Below are 18,628 nucleotides of genomic sequence, written 5' to 3' on the forward strand. Positions count from 1 at the left end.
TAATAGGTTTCAGTGTTTTGCAGTTTTCCCTTTGGAAAATTACAAGTGAAAAATCAAACTACAATTAACCCTTAAACAACACGGGGATTAGGGACACCGACACACACACACACACACACACACCCTGAGTATAATGCATAATTATGGCCCTCCATATCCACCATTCTGTATCCGTGGTTCCTCCCTTGTTCCTTATCTGTAAATTCAACCTATGGTGGATTAGTACTGTAGTTATTTATTGAAAAAAATCCACCTACCAATGGAGCCTCACAGTTCAAACCTGTGTGTCATTCAAAAGTCAACTATATATTCTTCCTGTCCCTTGAATTCCCTAAGCCTATCAGTTGTACTCTTTCAATCTGGAAACAATTCACTGTCTATTCACCTGAATATCTCTTTTCCAACTTGTTTGCCAAGTACCATATCCTTGATGTTTGAATCAATTAAAAAAAAAAAAGAAACTGAGTGTGCTGGCCATGAGAAAGACCTCCCCCTCCATCTGGCTTTCCCCCTTCTGGCTCTTAGCATTCTGAGGACCTCTATTTTCTATTTTGGATAGAATTTCTCCAAATTTTTAGGGACCCTGAGTCTTTTCTTATCCACCCAATTCAATTAATTTTCTTTTTTTTCTTTCAGACAAAGATTTTTTTTTAATGCATGCTCTCCTGTCTTTTTATGGCTGCGTTGGGTCTTCATTGCTACATGTAGGCTTTCTCTAGTTGCCGCGAACGGGGGCTAACTCTTCATTGCGGTGCGCAGGCTTCTCATTGTTGTGGCTCCTCTTGTTGCGAAGCACAGGCTCTAGGCACGTGGGCTTCAGTAGTTGTGGCTCACAGGCTCTAGAGCACAGGCTCAGTAGCTGTGGTGCACAGGCTTAGTTGCTCCACAGCATGTGTGATCTTCCCGGACCAGGGCTCGAACCCATGTCCCCTGCATTGGCAGGTGGATTATTAACCACTGCGCCACCAGGGAAGCCCCCAATTAATTTTCATTGACTGAAAATGATAGAGCTTAAGTATATTTTCTATGTAGCCATTATATGTACACTGTCACCTCTGCTTTCATTTTCAAATATGGCTCTAAAATGAAAGAAAAGAAAGCAATCAAGCATACTTAATTTTGGAAGAGTTTTGCCAAATTCCAACCATATTACTGATGATATTTAAATTCAAAAGATAGTCCCAGAAAAGATGTCAATATTGGGCTAAGTACGTAATCTAATAATACTAACCTGAATTCTAGATTTGAGGAATAAAAGAAAGGGAGAAAAAAGGATCTTTCTCCTCCTTGACTTCCCTAAGAATAAAGAGAATGTTAGTTAATGCAAACACTCAATCCAATTTAGTAGAATTTCCAACAGTATAATGTAACATGAAAAAATTCAGGCAATATGGTAACAATGTTTTGGCTTAAGGAATCCAGCTTACAAGTAGCTAATTCATACTTAAGAGAATGTCATTCTTGGTTTTCACAGCTTCCTTCCTTCTTCCATTTCTGAACCCCTTGGTACTCTTTTTTTCTTTTTTTTGGCTGCATTGGGTCTTCATGTCTGTGCTCGGGCTTTCTCTAGTTGCAGCGAGGGGGGGCTACTCTTCATTGTGGTGCACGAGCTTCTCATTGCAGTGGCATCTCCTGTTTCGGAGCATGGGCTCTAGACACACAAGCTTCAGTAGTTGTGGCACACGGGCTCAGTACTTGTGGCTCACAAGCTCTAGAGCACAGGTTCAGTAGTTGTGGCACACGCGCATAGTTGCTCCGCGGCATGTGGGATCTTCCTGAACCAGGGCTCGAACCCGTGTCCCCTGCATTGACAGGAGGATTCTTAACCACTGCACCACCAGGGAAGCTCCCATTGGTACTCCTTTTTTCTTTTTTTTTTTTTTAGCTGCATGGGGTCTTCATTGCTGCACGCGGGCTTTCTCTAGTTGCAGCGAGCAGGGGCTACTCTTCGTTCTGGTGCGCGGGCTTCTCATTGTGGTGGCTTCCCTTGTTCCGGACCATGATCTCTAGGCACACAGGCTTCAGTAGTTGTGGCACATGGGCTTAGTTGCTCTGCGGCATGTGGGATCTTCCCAGACCAGGGCTCGAACCCGTGTCCCCTGCATTGGCAGGCGGATTCTTAACCACTGTGCCTCCAGGGAAGCACCCCCCATTGGTACTCTTAAAGCTTCATATTGTTCACAATGCTTCCTAATAATAACAGAGCGAGCACTTTGGAAGTATGAAAAAAACAGAGAGAACCAGGATAGCTTTTGCTTGAACGTGGAATGTTTTATCCTTTTCTTTCTTTTGCTTTATGTATTATAAACATTATAAAAGGAAACTTTGAAAGATGATGATCAACCACAGTTATGTTTGTGTCTAATTCCTAAAGATCAGATGAAATTAGAAATGATGATAGTTTACCAGAGGGCAGACAGCAGAAGCAAGAAGAACTACAATCCTGCAGCCTGTGGAACAAAAACCACAATCACAGAAAGACAAGATGAAATGGCAGAGGGCTATGTACCAGATGGAGGAAAAAGGTAAAACACCAGAAAAACAACTAAACGAAATGGAGATAGGCAATCTTCCAGAAAAAGAATTCAGAATGATAGTGAAGATGATCCAGGACCTTGGAAAAAGAATGGAGGCAAAGGGCTTCCCAGGTGGCGCAGTGGTTGAGAGTCCACCTGCCAATGCAGGGGACACGGATTCGTGCCCCAGTCCGGGAGGATCCCACATGCCGTGGAGCGGCTGGGCCTGTGAGCCATGGCCACTGAGCCTACGCATCTGGAGCCTGTTGCTCCGCAATGGGAGAGGCCACAACAGTGAGAGGCCCGCGTACCGCAAAAAAAAAAAAATATATGATCATCTCAATACATGCAGAAAAAGCTTTTGACAAAATTCAACACCCATTTATGATAAAAACTCTACAGAAACTGGGCAAAGAGGGAAGCTACTTCAACATAATAAAGGCCATATATGACAAACCCACAGGAAACATCATTCTCAATGGTGAAAAACTGAAAGCATTTCCTCTAAGATCAGGAACAAGACAAGGATGTCCACTCTCACCACTATTATTCAACATAGTTTTGGAAGTCCTAGACACGGCAGAGAAGAAAAAGAAATAAAAGGAATACAAATTGGAAAAGAAGAAGTAAAACTGTCACTGTTTGCAGATGACATGATATTATACATAGAGAATCCTAAAAGTACCACCAGAAATCTACAAGAGCTAATCAGTGAATTTGGTAAAGTTGCAGGGTACAAAATTAATGCACAGAAATACACTAATGATGAAAAATCTGAACTAGAAAATAAGGAAACACTCCCATTTACCACTTCAACAAAAAGAATAAAATACCTAGGAATAAACCTACCTAGGGAGACAAAAGACCTGTATGCAGAAAACTGTAAGACACTGATGAAAGAAATTAAAGATGATACCAACAGATGGAGAGATATACCATGTTCCTGGATTGGAAGAATCAATATTGTGAAAATGACTATACTACCCAAAGCATTCTACAGATTCAGTGCAATCCCTTTTAAATTACCAATGGCATTTTTTACAGAACTGGAACACAAAATCATAAAATTTGTATGGAGACACAAAAGGCCCCGAATAGCCAAAGCAATCTTGAGGGAAAAAAACGGAACTGGAGGAATCAGACACCCTAACTTCAGACTATACTACAAAGCTACAGTAATCAAGCCAATATGGTACTGGCACGAAAACAGAAATATAGATCCATGGAACAGGATAGAAAGCCCAGAGATAAACCCACGCACCTATGGTCAACTAATCTATGACAAAGGAGGCAAGGATATACAATGGAGAAAAGACAGTCTCTTCAATAAGCGGTGCTGGGAAAACTGGACAGCTACGTGCAAAAGAATGAAATTAAAACACTCCCTAACACCATACAGAAAAATAAACTCAAAATGGATTAGAGACCTAAATGTAAGGCCAGGCACTATAAAACTCTTAGAGGAAAACATAGGAAGAACACTCTTTGACATAAATCACAGCAAGATCTTTTTTGATCCACCTCCTAGAGTAATGGAAATAAAAACAAAAATAAACAAATGGAACCTAATGAAACTTCAAAGCTTTTGCACAGCAAAGGAAACCATCAACAAGATGAAAAGACAACCCTCAGAATGGGAGAAAATATTTGCAAATGAATCTACAGACAAAGGATTAATCTCCAAAATATATAAACAGCTCATGCATCTCAATATTACAAAAAACAAACAACCCAATCCAAAAATGCACAGAAGACCTAAATAGACATTTCTCCAAAGAAGACATACAGATGGCCAAGAAGCACATGAAAAGCTGCTCAACATCACTAATTATTAGAGAAATGCAAATCAAAACTACAATGAGGTATCACCTCATACCAGTTAGAATGGGCACCATCAGAAAATCTACAAACAACAAATGCTGGAGAGAATGTGGAGAGAAGGGAACCCTCTTGCAGTGTTGGTGGGAATGAAAATTGATACAGCCACTATGGAGAACAGTATGGAGTTTCCTTTAAAAACTAAAATTAGAATTACCATATGACCCAGCAATCCCACTACTGGGCATATACCCAGAGAAAACCATAATTCAAAAAGACACGTGCACCCCAATGTTCATTGCAGCACTATTTACAATAGCCAGGTCATGGAAGCAACCTAAATGCCCATTGACAGACAAATGGATAAAGAATATGTGGCCCATATATACAATGGAATATTACTCAGCCATAAAAAGGAACAAAATTCGGTCGTTTGTAGAGACGTGGATGCATCTAGAGACTGTCACACAGAGTGAAGTTAAGTCAGAAACAGAAAAATAAATATCATGGCTTCCCTGGTGGCGCAGTGGTTGAGAGTCCGCCTGCTGATGCAGGGGACACAGGTTCGTGCCCCGGTCCGGGAAGATCCCACATGCCGCGGACCAGCTAGGCCCGTCAGCCACGGCCGCTGAGCCTGTGCGTCCAGAGCCTGTGCTCCACAACAGGAGAGACCACAACAGTGAGAGGCCCACGTACCGCAAAATAAAACAAAACAAAACAAATATTGTATATTAACGCATATATGTGGAACCTAGAAAATGGTACAGATGAACCAGTTTGCAGAGCAGAAATTGAGACACAGAAGTAGAGAAAAAACGTATGGACACCAAAGGGGGAAGTGGCGGTGGGCAGGGGTGGTGGTGTGATGAATGGGAGATTGGGATTGACATGTATACACTGATGTGTATAAAATGGATGACTAATAAGAACCTGCTGTATAAAAAAATAAAAGAAAATTTAAAAAAGAAAAAAAAAGGATGTTAGTTAATATTCATCTTTTTGTAAATCTGTATCTTACTAGATTTCAAATGGGCTGTCCTGTTTCCTCAATGGATCTCATAAGTATAACCCTAGATAATGAAATACAGACATTTTGCTTTGTAGTTTAACAGATTTGTTTTGTTTTTGTTTTTGTTTTTGCGGTATGCGGGCCTCTCACTGTTTTGGCCTCTCCCATTGCGGAGCACAGGCTCCGGACGCGCAGGCTCAGCGGCCATGGCTCACGGGCCCAGCCGCTCTGCGGCATGTGGGATCCTCCCGGACCGGAGCACGAACCCGCGTCCCCTGCATCGGCAGGCAGACTCGCAACCACTGCGCCACCAGGGAAGCCCCAGATTTGTACTTTTGAAGTTAAAAACTTTTGAATCCTTTCACTTGCTTCTTGAAAATTACTTTCTAAATCATCATCACCTTTGCTTAAATTTTGTATACCCATTACAGAGAATTCAGCTTCCCTTATTTTCTTCTAAATGATGAATTATTGGGGAAAATATCCAAAATTCACTCTAAAGATCATCTCTTCATGTAAATCATCCAGTTGGTCTATTTTCTTTATTAGACATCCTTCAAACCAAACATCTTTATACACTCTAGGTAAAGGTAGCCAACAATATAGTATTCACTGACATGATTTAATCTCTGGTCATGCAGTTTCAAGACTCTTGTCTCTATTGTCAATAAATACAGTCTGTTCTAATAAGACAAGCTTGTCATTAGAGTCTGTCTGAATAGAGTCAGGTGTAAGAATGTAACTTCATCTTTTCTCAGAGATAATTACATTCTCAGCAACTTGTCAAGTTCCAATATGAATATCAGCTTAACCTTCTCTGAAATATGATTATATGGATTCAGAATTATGAGTCCTTGTCTCTAGCACTTATTTCCTCTTGAATCTCACTCCCACCTTCATTGATGAGCAGCAGACAGACTTGATTTGATTATCTTATACAAATGAAAGCCATTTACCTATAGACAAGATCCTCTGATGTTTTATCAATCATATCAAGTTCCATTTTCACTTCTGCTCCTTGTAGTAGTCAGAAAGTTCTTGACTTGCTCATCTCTGCCCCAAGTTCTTACTAAATGATATGTTTATCATTCAAATCAGGACACTTGAAAGGGGACACCAAAAATAATTTAAATTACATAATTTTTTAAATATGTACTTATTGACCAACAAAGAAGTTTATCACATTAATAAATCCATTAAATCATTCTATTCAAAGGCTATTTTTCAAAACTTAAATTCTAATATTACAAAAGGCATAAACCTAGACTGTCCCCAGGAAATCAGAATGTAGGTAACCCTATTAATACATTAAAAAAATTAAGGTAATATTAAACTAGGATCAAAAAATATAGTCTGAAAGCCATTAAGCCATAAGGAATAGGTGTGAACTCTTCTATTACTTTAACCCTTGAAGGTTTCTGGCTTAGCCATTGATACAGCTATATAAATAAACTGAATTATGTTTAGGTATAATAAGCCTGTTTCCCTGTGTTATAAACATGAAATCATAGAATCATATAACCTAAGGACTACAGGGTCTACAACTGTGGAATAGCCTTACAATGTTAGTCTTAAAATATTGGTAACTTAACCTGTGTAACTAAATTTGCTATATAATTTCTAGGTAGTTCTAAAGAAAAGCTTCGGTTTAGTCACTGAAGATTGTTTAAAGTCCATGATAACATTCCTTATAAAAACTGCCTTAACTTTGTTGATGTTGATGATAATCTGCTATAAAATCATGCTTAGAATATCACGTTTTTGCTTACTATATTTTTCTAAGAATAACACCTCATATTTATATAGCACCTTAAAATTTACGAGCACTTCACATAATCTCATTTTATCCACTCAATATTTTTGTGACATAATCAGGCAACTTTTTACAAGAGAAGGGACGCTCAGAAAGGTTAAGAAAATTGCCAAAGATGACATTACTATTAAGTGATAGAACCTCGAACTTCTGATTACTAATTGTCACCTGTAAGGAGGCAAAGTGGGAAGTGGTTGGGTGGGGACCTGAGAAGATCCTTAGAGAACACAATATTTTTCAGAAATAATTTTTGTCTTATTCAAGAGTTATAGACCATCTATCGTTGAATCACTAAAATTAAATCTTAAGACACAAATAAAATGTCTATTCTAATCCCTTAATCATCTTGGAGTCAGGATCAAAAAATATTTCAATTCTAAAATAAATAAATTGTAATAAACCTGAAACTGTTTAATCATGCTTTTATCAAGTAACCTAAGTGTGAACAGTTTCCCAACCAAAACAGTAGTAATAGAATTACCCTAGAATTTAATTTTTTAGATTGTTGGTCAAAATTTTTCTTTAAAAGTGTTGTGCAATTCAGCACTCTGGGAAATATAAGGAACACAAGGTGAGAAAAGCCTTCTAAGTATACCAGAAAAACTTTAATCCCTCTGAGAGCAAAAGATACCCACCTATAGGCAGTGCCATCTACTCTATATTTTGGGAACATGGCACATTTCCACATGTTTTTGAGAACATAAAGTCCACCAACAAAAACAAATGAACCTTTGGTTGCTTTTCTTCTTCCTTTCCATCCTTCTTGCTAGTAACTGCAATATAGGCATTTATCAGTCTTTGTACAGACCCTCCATGTAGTGTTTGCTATTTGGGGTAAGGGTTATTCTTGTTTAGTTATCTTTTTTTACATCCTAATGACAAGTACCAAACTCATGCTACTTTTTATACTGATAAAATGTGTGATTCCAAGACAAATGGATCACTATCATAATTGCCTACTGAAGTCTCCTTAGCTCAAAAATTCTAACAGTGCCCACAGTTAAATATAGCTTAATGTCACTGAAATGAATTTTCTCACAACACTTACTTTGGTAACTATCTTTTAACTTATTTTACAATACTTTATAAATGTTTCTTTTCTGGTTAGGAGACTATTTTGTACCTTCACAAAGTATCCTTAAGTGATACAGTAAACTCTCTGTGTAACTGCACAATTTAAAACATTTTAAACCCTAGAAGCATCTAGGTCTGATGTGCCATTAAAATATTACCCATTGCTTTTATGACTTACTCCTGATAGTTAACTATTCTACCATTGGTAAATTGTTTCTACTAAATTGTTAGTAGACATGCTCAGTCTTAAGTCAAAAGAATGGCATATATGCCCAAATCCTGGAAAGTACAATAGGTAATCAACCATGCCTCTTTAGAGAAATGGGGCTTACCTTAGGAGCTTTAGTTCATTTCCCTGAACTAAATATAAATTGCTAGTTTTTAGAAGAACTACTAGAACACTTGTACCATTTCTGTTGTCACATTCAAGCTGGGCAATTGATTTAGCCTACATGCTACCTCCAGTGTTTTATTCAGCTTTATGAGATAAACTTGGGCTCCTTGATACATTCTTCTTGAATCACAATATTTAAACTCAAATCATCTAAAGCAGGCAGAGCAAATGATGAGATTTTTTTTAGACAAAAGGATTTGTCTAAACACTGATGCTCTGAAGTAGGCATTTAGTCATTAGAGATGCCTTAGCTAACATTTTCCTATTCTCAAGTGCATTGAGAAAAGCAGTATCTCCAGCAATCCTTATGTTCAGCAGTGAATGAAATAAAAATCATTTGTTGGGACTTATTCTATTCATGGAAGTTTTACTTAACAGTAGAATGTCACTCTATTAACACAAAAGTTTATTAATAATTACCTGATTTTCTCTAGTTAGTCACTTTCTCAACCATAGGATCTGCCTTCTAATTTTGTATATCACTTGAGTACCTAAATCTTTTTTTTTTTTTTAACAAATCTTTACCAAAGTTCAGGGCTGGCACAAAGAAGGAAGTATAACCTAATAATTTAGAAATACCATTTGATGTGGCTATTCTCAGATCCTTTGTAGTGAGTCTTTCTTATAGCCCTAAGATGCCTCCCTGTCTAGCAGTAGGTTATAAGGTAACCTACTCTTCCTAGTGGGAATTTCCTAAAGTACACCTTCTCTCCTCAGAATGCAGGACCAGTTAATATTATTTTTTAAATCTTCCCCTTAGGTAATAATAAAATAAGAGCCATTTAAAGTGCATTAAAACCATTATTTTCTTTAAATCTCTTAATAGGAACCAAGGTTACATTCTGTGAGAAGAAGCTTTTCTCAACCTTCATCTGTAGGTTTGAAACCTCGATATTCTCGAAGCCCACACTTTCATCCTAGAAAAGATTTCAGAGCAGAGGATTCAATTCTTACTCCACCTTCCTCTACTGATTCTGTTAAGTAGAGTCTTGGATAACTAGTTTATCCAATAATAGAAAACAACCAGCCCCATGTGTGGTCTGGTAACAAGTATGAGGTTTTGGATGTACTTAAGGTTAAATGTTTTTGCTTTTTTAAGGGAAGTAAAGAAATCTTAGTAGCCAGAACACTGGAGTTACAGGATAAAATCATGGTTTCCTTTATTAATTCACACACACTTAAGTAACACAGACTTATAATCTGTAACAAATAGAACAAAGGTTATATCTATAAAACAAGTATCTTGATAAAGTGTGAAAAATTTGGTCATCATCTGGCTATCTTATCAACATGATAATGTCATATACAACCAGTTAAAAACGTCTTTGGTGTTTGGATTTTACAGTTTTATTCCAGATGTTTTATAGTTTTTAGACACAGCATGGCATATACAGAATATACATAGCAACAAACCATTTGTTGTAATACGGTAAATTCAAAACAACACTATTTTGATAATTAGGGAGATAATATGTATAGAAGATTCTAGCTTCCACAGTATTTTGTTTTCAGTATACCTAGGTTTGTGTATATTTTACTTATATTAAGTGTTTTTGATAAAACATTTCAAATTCTAGGTTTACATTAGAAATTTTGCCAGATATTAATATATATATATAATTTGTATATATAATATCTGGAAATCTGTCATATTATGACCATTTATTTTATATTAATTACTATGGCCAAAGTTGATACAATTCTTAAATATACTTAAAGATATCTCCATATTTATTTCTGGCCCTCTTGTTATTCATACTAGAAGTATAAGGGTTCTTATAGCATCTTAGCAAGTATAAGCATTCACTGCATATATTATGTCCGATTCAATACATATTTCTTCCTTCAACACAGTGACACTGTCAATATTACTTTTTATCTTTCATTCAGGTCTTAGTTTGTGAGGTCTTTAGACTTTAAAAACATTAACTGTGACTAAATAAAACTTAACCACAACATTATTTTTCATCTTTTAAATACAAAGCTTGAAAAAAACAAAATACAAAGCTTGATTGCCTGCTCTTACAGAATTGGAAAAGTTTATAATTTTAAAAAGTGCCACATTAAGTAGAACTTTTTAAATTAAAAAATGGTCATGCCAACTTTTCTTTAAATGCTACCTGTTTAATATATATCCCAACTTTCTTCTGCAAAAACATTATATTCCTTTTATAGAAGGTTGGGCTAATAATAAAGAATAAAAATTGTTATATAAGTAAGCAATATTTAAATTGACTACATGGAAATTACAGCATTTATTTAAATTTGATTGCACAATGCTAGGAGTCTTATTTTTTTCACTATTTTAATTTCATGTCCACTCAAAGAACTAGAGTTGGTTTGCACTTCTGTTAGGAAAGAATAAGAATTATTTTTTTTAATTATACTTTAAAACTTTCTTACAATATTAGATAACCCAGTTATAACTTGAGTTAATTTTTTTTAACCCTGTCTCATAAAGAATAATGAACTATCCATTGATGTATATATTTTTGGAGTATATCACCAAAATGTTTCTGGGCTAAAATATTTATGTTGAGGAATAAAATGTAATAGCACAGTTATAGAATAAAGAATATAAAGAATATTCTGGCACAACCAAAGGCCAGTCCACCTATTGAGAGTATTTTATTTTGCTACATTAATTTTGAAAGTAGTATGCTGTATGTTATGGTCCAGTGTTCTATAATTAGAGCCCTAGTCAAAAAGATCATAAAACAGGGGCTTCCCTGGTGGCACAGTGGTTGGGAGTCCGCCTGCCGATGTAGGGGACACGGGTTCGTGCCCTGGTCCTGGAGGATCCCACATGCCGCGGAGCGGCTGGGCCCGTGGGCCATGGCCGCTGAGCCTGCGCTCCACAACGGGAGAAGCCACAACAGTGAGAGGCCCACGTACCGCAAAAAAAAAAAAAAAAAGATCATGAAACAATATAATACTCCACTTGTCTGGTGTTTTCAGTATACATTTTAATCCCATATTTATAATTCAGGCTTATTCAGTATATAACAAGGCATTTTTGTTCTAAAACTTTTATAAATTTCTAGAGTCCAAGAATAATTGCATTTTGCTTCAAAAAAAGATTTACATTGGTATTTTTCTTAGCTAATATATTGTAGGCAGTTGTGCTCTTTACCAAAATGTTCTGATGTACTTCCACAGTGCATTCTTTCAATTCTGTAAAGATTACATTACTTCATTTTTCTCTCCAGATATAAAATACAGAAAAAATGGAGGTAGTATGAAAGTTAATGTACCCAAAAAAACCTGTTCTGCTTACATTGTGATGTTTTCCTCTTATTTTATAGCTAATATAACATATCCATGATAGCAAAAACAGCTTTAATAACTATAAGAGATCAACGTTTTAGCTTTTAATTATCAAGGTCCTTTTTATTATGTCCTGATATAAAAATGAACAAAGATAAGGAAACTAAACCCTCATGCTTAGCCTCATATAGTTCTGAAACAACCAATGACAGTACATAAAGGAAATAGTATTACCTAAGAAAGCATATCTTTTTTTTTTTTCCTTTGGTATTTTGGAGAAAACATCTAAAGGATAACAATTTTAAAGTATACACTAACAACTTGAGGTTATTTTTAATACTTTCAATGTGTTTCTTGCTAATGATATTTAGGATTTTTGTTTTTAACATGTTTAACTTTGGTACCAAAGCAAAGAAAGCTACACAATATCCACTTACATATTTTTAGCAACACACAGAGCAAACTTCCTAAAATCCTTATTAGTATCTGATCTATTATGCAAACTATTTTTTAAAAGATACTAATAGATGTTAATCTTTCCTACCCTATACATACCCAAATACTGACTAGTAAAGTCAACCTTAGGGTTATTTTATTCAGGCAATATCCAATTGTTTGTGAGAATGGCTCTCAATAAAATAACACATTTAATATCCTAATGTCTGTGCCAAAGGAAAAATGAAAATAAACTCAGCAACAATCCTATGTTTACCAAATACATTTTTATGCCTGTGCCCTAGCTGTGTGTCTGTCTTTAAAGAATGACTTGTTTAAAACTCAAGCTCAGACTTACCTCCCTTCACATATTGAATATTTAAAACATCTACCTCTACAAACTTACCAGTGATGGGTTTTGATAACTTAGTTGAACTTGGCTAGCCCCCTTCACACTACGTTAGATGTTAAGCAGTAAGTTTTCATTATTTTTCCTTTGTTTTTCTGTCTGAGATTAGGTTGATTTCCTAATTTTTACACTTAGCTACACAGTTATATATTTATACTGGTTTTTGTGCCCCATAACTCATAGCTTCACTTCTAGATGGTCTCCATGAACTATGGAAAAATGAAGAAGTGCTATATACTCTCCTTAGGCTAGAAAACCAATTTTATGACAGTATTTACATCCAAAGATGTTTTATTTAAAATTTGTTAGGAATTAATTACCTTCTAGAAGCTGATTTTTATGTGGACAACATTTTAATAAGAAAAAAATTTATTCTTTGAGGACTGATTATTAACTAATAGATTTTTTTTAACTGGGTCAATGTCATAATGAATGTTAAAAATATTTCCTTTATACTCAGCAAAAAATACTCCTTCTAAATCTTAAAATGGTGTGAAAATCCAACCATCAGCTTTCATGCACTTAACTATATATATTTTCAATAACTCATTTTATTTTAGTACTTAATGATCTTCTTCTATAATACCAAAATGGGCTTCTTACACATTGTAACTTGATTTATTTAATTACATTCCAGTAATGAGCTGTAAAATGAAACTGAACTCAGGACTAAAAAGTTTTGCTTTTTAAAAATGTAGGGCGTTTTCATAAAATAATTTTTATAGAAATTTAAATATAAAAAGTTAATGCAGTAATTTCAGTTTACCAGGATTGAAGGTTCTTTGCTTTAGGAATGCCTATATAAATTCCTTCAGCAAGTGATTTTTAAAGATAATCTTAAAAATGCTATATGTAGGGTATTTTTTATAATACATCAGTCTGATTCTATAAGCAAGTCATAATCTACCATGCAAAAAATACTAGAAAAGTATCCATCATGCCTTGCTAACTATGGGATTATATAGCTTGGATTTAAACAGAGTTCTGAAGAAATTATTTAAAATGTAAAATAAAGGTGTAGATGTTCTTAGCTTCCAAGTTAGCAAGGACTTTAATACCTTTTGATATATTTTTAAAAATACAATTCAGATGATAGCTAAGAGACCTATATACACATAGGTTTCATCCTGAACTTCTTCAAGGTATAGCCCATGTCCAACTTTAGCTACATTTCATTTAAAAAGTAAAATATGACAGAGTATTCTTTATGCAATTCATAATAAAGTCTCTAATCTGTGGAAGTTAAAACATGTCTTGACCATCATATATGACATATATCAGATACAATTTACCAGGAATTATCCAGTATGTGGCATTTTAGCTAACAGGGTGGTATTTGCTTTGGTAATAACTAGAGTCAAGGGCATTTAATCTGGTTTCTGCAAGCTTGTTAGGAAAGATGTCATAAGAATATAGTAAGAAATGTTCAGTAAATTCATAGAACTTAAATTGTTAATAAATAGATGAGTCTTAATTAGTTCATTTGTATTAAAACTGTATGTATGAAATGAAAAAATTTCAGTGTTTGTGACTTCTAATAAAATTCTCTGGCTTTGTTACTTTAATAATTAATTCAAATAAAACTCTTAAATATTGATATGTTTTCATGTTTAGAGATAAATATATAAAGTATTGATTAGTAAAATGTTATTTTTAAATACTTAGATTTATGAATTTATGACAACATACTTTCACTTAGGGAACTGTTGGATTCAAAAATTTGGAACACTTCTGAAAATAAGAAACACAATAATCTTAAGGAAAAAGAAAAATAGAGACTATAGAGTTATTTAAATTTTTAACAATTTACACTAGAACACATAAGCAGGCTTCAAATACAAAGGAAACTATTGAAAGCAAAAAAAGAAATATATTTCATGATAAGGTAAGCATTTTTTCTAAGTTTCATTTTTGGCACTCTTATGTTTCATAATCTAGCTATCAAGAACCAATTCCTCTTCTTGAAACACTGAATGTATTTTAATTAAGTGTTCTTATTTAGACTTTTCATCTTCAGATCTTTGGATCTGATTTTACTGCTTCCTCTTCCCCACAGTACAGTTCCCTCAGTACACACTCAGGGATTGTCGTGGTGTTGATGTTAAGGATGGTGCTGAGGCTCTGGCACTATAACAAGTTTGAGTCTAGGCTCTCCTGTTTTATAAGCTGTATAACCTTAGCCAAGTTACTTAATGTCTCTGTGTCTCAATGTCCTATCAGTTAAACAGAGTTAGAATAATACTTCATAGGGTTGATGGAAAAAGTAAATGAGAGAACACAAATAAGGAACACAGAACTGGTTGGTCCTCTTCCTTCACCTTCATTTATCTTCAATTAGAAGATTTCTTCAATTAGAAAATTTGGCAGAATTATGGCCATGGGATCCTCCCCTTTTGATAATCTAGAGAGGACTCATTGAACAAGTATATTTGCTGACATTTCTATTCAAAAAGCAAGTTATTATTTTCGCAGAAGCATGCATGGAAAAGATAAGGTGTTAGAGTCACAAAACCTTACCTGCTATAAATTTTTCATTTTTTTCTACCCTTAACAGTGATGATACACTTGGGTAGTGAGCATTAAAGACTGAAATGCTAATGTCTAGTGTAAGTTATTAATTTTTACTTTCTCATTGCCTGGTTTCTCTGAACTCACAAATGGCAGTCTCATTTCTTTCCAAATTTGAACACTTCTTGTCATTTTAGTTTTAACTTTTTATATTTTGAGGCTGTTGTTAGATTATACAAGTTTAATTGTTATAACTTATTGGTACATTATTCCTTTTATATTAAGTCTCACTTCATCTTTAGTAATGGTTTTCCCCTCAAAATAGATTGTCTACTATTAATATTATGATACCAGCTTTCTTTTGGTTAACATATGCCTAGTGTTTCTTCATGTCTTATTTTGTTACGTTTAAGTATATACCTTTTAACTACATATAGCTAACTTTAAGCTTGAATATTGCTGTCTTTTGACAGAAAGTCCATCCTATGATATTTTGTTTTATTATAATTACTGATATATTTATATGCATTTCTGCCATCTTATTATGGGTTTTCTTTTACCATATTTTTCATTTTTCTTTGCCCTTTTTTCACCTTCCTGTCTTCTGTTGGACTGAGTTTTTTAAACATTTCATCTGGCTAAGAAGAAATACATTCTAGTTGTATTATTTTAGTGATTAACTAAATTGTGTAATATTTACACAATTAATATTTATTATTTAATTATTTAATATTTATTATTTAATATTTACAGGCTTTTAACCAGTAGACATTTCTAGATTAGTTCAAAGGAAGTCAGATTACTGAAACTATCATATTTAATGTGTTCCAGAGTAAAGGTTATTACCCTTTTAAAAGTATTTTCATCAGGAAAAAATGTGTAATGAGTCATATTTTTATTGAATGTATTGAATTAAGAGAATAGAACAATGATTGCAATCTGTAACAGTCAACCATAAACTAGTTTTTGAAGGTTCATCTTCCTGTTCAATCCCACAAACCAGTGACTGTCAACCAATGAGGGGGTATATGTACAAGGCATGGCCTTAAGAGTGGTAGCATAGGGAGGTTGGTACCATTTTACCCCTACCATACACTAAGAAAATTAGCAACATCCATTCCCACAGTTATTCCTAGAGCTGTCCCTCCAGCTTACCCAGTAAGCCTTCCAGGCCCTCTGCAGATGTTTCATCCAAAAATCCTTAATGAATTGAAGGCAGAGCTCATCTCTCCTTGGAGTTATTTTCTTCTTGCAGATCATACATTTGGTTTCCTGAAACATTCTGACATCTCATACCATACTGTTCTTAAGTGAGGAGCTGTGTGGACTTGAAAATCTATGGTGAGTGAACTGTGTCATAAACCAAATGGGAATGAAATAGTTCGTAGCCAAGGATGGAACTTCTATAATATAGTCTCACCTTACTTTGGTGAAGCTCCAAGTAAGGCTGAAGCTCCCAGTAGCTATTCATGAGAAGAGGCACCGTAGAGAGGATATTGTTTGTAGTTGTCAAGGCCATAGGAAGATCCTCTTGGTGTGTACCTCTTCCCAATCCCCTTTACTCATCATGGAAATTTAAGTAGAAACTGATTAATGTGATATAATCTTAAGCAAGGTATTTTACATATGGTCAACTATTCCGTTAGATGGTTCCCCTTAATTCAGAGGATCTATACTGGGTAACCCAGGACTACCTAAAAAATAAGTCAGTTTCACCTCTAAGGTTACACTAATGCAGGCCAACACTGGTTAGTCCCTTCTTCTCAGCTCAAAGTAGTTCCTGATGATAGAAGAAAGCAGCTTAGGCTGGGCTTCTCCTATCCTCTATCTCAAAAAAGAATACGACCCTCTTCTTGAAAGGCTAAAATCCCCACTAATTAACCTTAATTAACTTGGTTGTTACTATTCTGGCCCTTCCAGCAATGTTAACCTCCAAATTTAGTGTGTTCCTATTGATAGAAGTTAACCAGTCCTATCCAAAGCTCCTACAAGAAGGGGCAGGGCCAGCTGTGTAGTGCTGAAATTACATATTTCATACTGTCTTAGTTTTGCAAGGGGCTCCAAGGCTTTGTTCTAGAACTGAACCCCCTAACTTGTACTCTTGGTTACCTCGACCTGTGCCCTAGCTCCCCCCAGGCTCTCTGAACTAGGTAACTTTCTCAGCAAAAATAGACACACGACTGCCAGTAGGTCCATACCTTTTCAGATCCACTGATATTACTCATTCTGGCAAAAGATGAGGGCAAGGACCCATCAAGGTTTACAGCGTCCCAGACCTTACCAGCAAGAACAGTTGTTCTCCATCTGGTAGAACTATGGATAGTGGGGGACTGCCTCTAGGAGGCAATTATAGATTCTCAGACAGCAGCTTTATAGACCAAGTTTTAGTCAAGAGGCATGGCTGCTTCCCCACTGTAACTCAAGGTTACACTAATGCAGGCCAACACTGCAACTACACACTCACTTAGGGGTGAAACAGCCAGCCAGGAAACCATCCCTACCATAATCCCCAAGGAGTAATCTGTTGAATGGTTGGTACTGCCACCTGCTACCCAAGCTACTTCATGATTATAAGTCTTCCTAGTTGGAGGCCCACAACCTGACCAACTTTACTTCAATTTCGGAACTTCCCAGATCTAAAGAGTTATGTGCCAATCATAGATACAGGTATAGGGGAAAAAGAAAAAAGGCCTATGCCTCAGAGCCCATGTCTCAGCCTATGCCTTCTTGAGCGCATCAACTTAAAATTCAATTTATCAGGCTCTTCTCAGCCCTTATAGAGCCACACAGGTGCTTAAGAAAAATAATGAGGCCTACTTCCAGAGTAAATGTGAGATTTCAATGAAATGAGACTGTAACTATTTCTTGTTCCTGCCTATTCTTGACCTCCACATAGCCATAGGTCTTCTGACTTCTGAGGTGCCTAATCTACGAGTTCACTTGTGGAATAGCCCTCTAATATACAATGGTGCCACACATATACATTGCCCACAACTTCTTGCATGACTTCATAGTAGACTGTAGTCTACTGGGTTGACAGCTTATTATTACTTTAATGTGACATTCCATGAACACCTGAACAGTGCTCTATCACTCATGCAACACTGCCTCCAAAAATACTCGAAAATGAATAGTTGACAGCCTTAGGGTAGTACTTGGGAGAAACTTTCTTTCTGGTCAAGGAACCCACAAGATGCCAGATAAGGTGTTAGCAATTCTGGAATAGGGGACTTCTTAGATGTCTACAAGTTTATCATCATCTTCTCCCACAAGTGGTTAGGATGTCCTCTCTTGGAAGTGCATCCCTGCCAGTTTTAAGTCTCGCCTATCCTCCACTTGTCACTCTTAAACTGCTGGATTAAATAACACATCACCTTGGTACCCA

The 18,628-nt window shown here is 35.8% G+C and overlaps 1 long non-coding RNA gene across 1 annotated transcript; it reads right to left on the reverse strand.

Moving 5' to 3' along the window:
- Positions 1-1,008: 1,008 nt before the first annotated feature.
- On the reverse strand, positions 1,009-6,369 carry LOC132521707 (uncharacterized). The gene is made up of 3 exons (XR_009540940.1): positions 6,300-6,369; positions 1,232-1,296; positions 1,009-1,079 (listed from the first exon to the last, which is right to left on the reverse strand). It is a non-coding gene; the product is annotated as an uncharacterized LOC132521707 (long non-coding RNA).
- Between the last annotated feature and the right edge of the window lie 12,259 nt (positions 6,370-18,628).

Source organism: Lagenorhynchus albirostris, chromosome 6, assembly GCF_949774975.1.
Source record: "Lagenorhynchus albirostris chromosome 6, mLagAlb1.1, whole genome shotgun sequence".
Lineage (NCBI taxonomy): Eukaryota > Metazoa > Chordata > Mammalia > Artiodactyla > Delphinidae > Lagenorhynchus > Lagenorhynchus albirostris.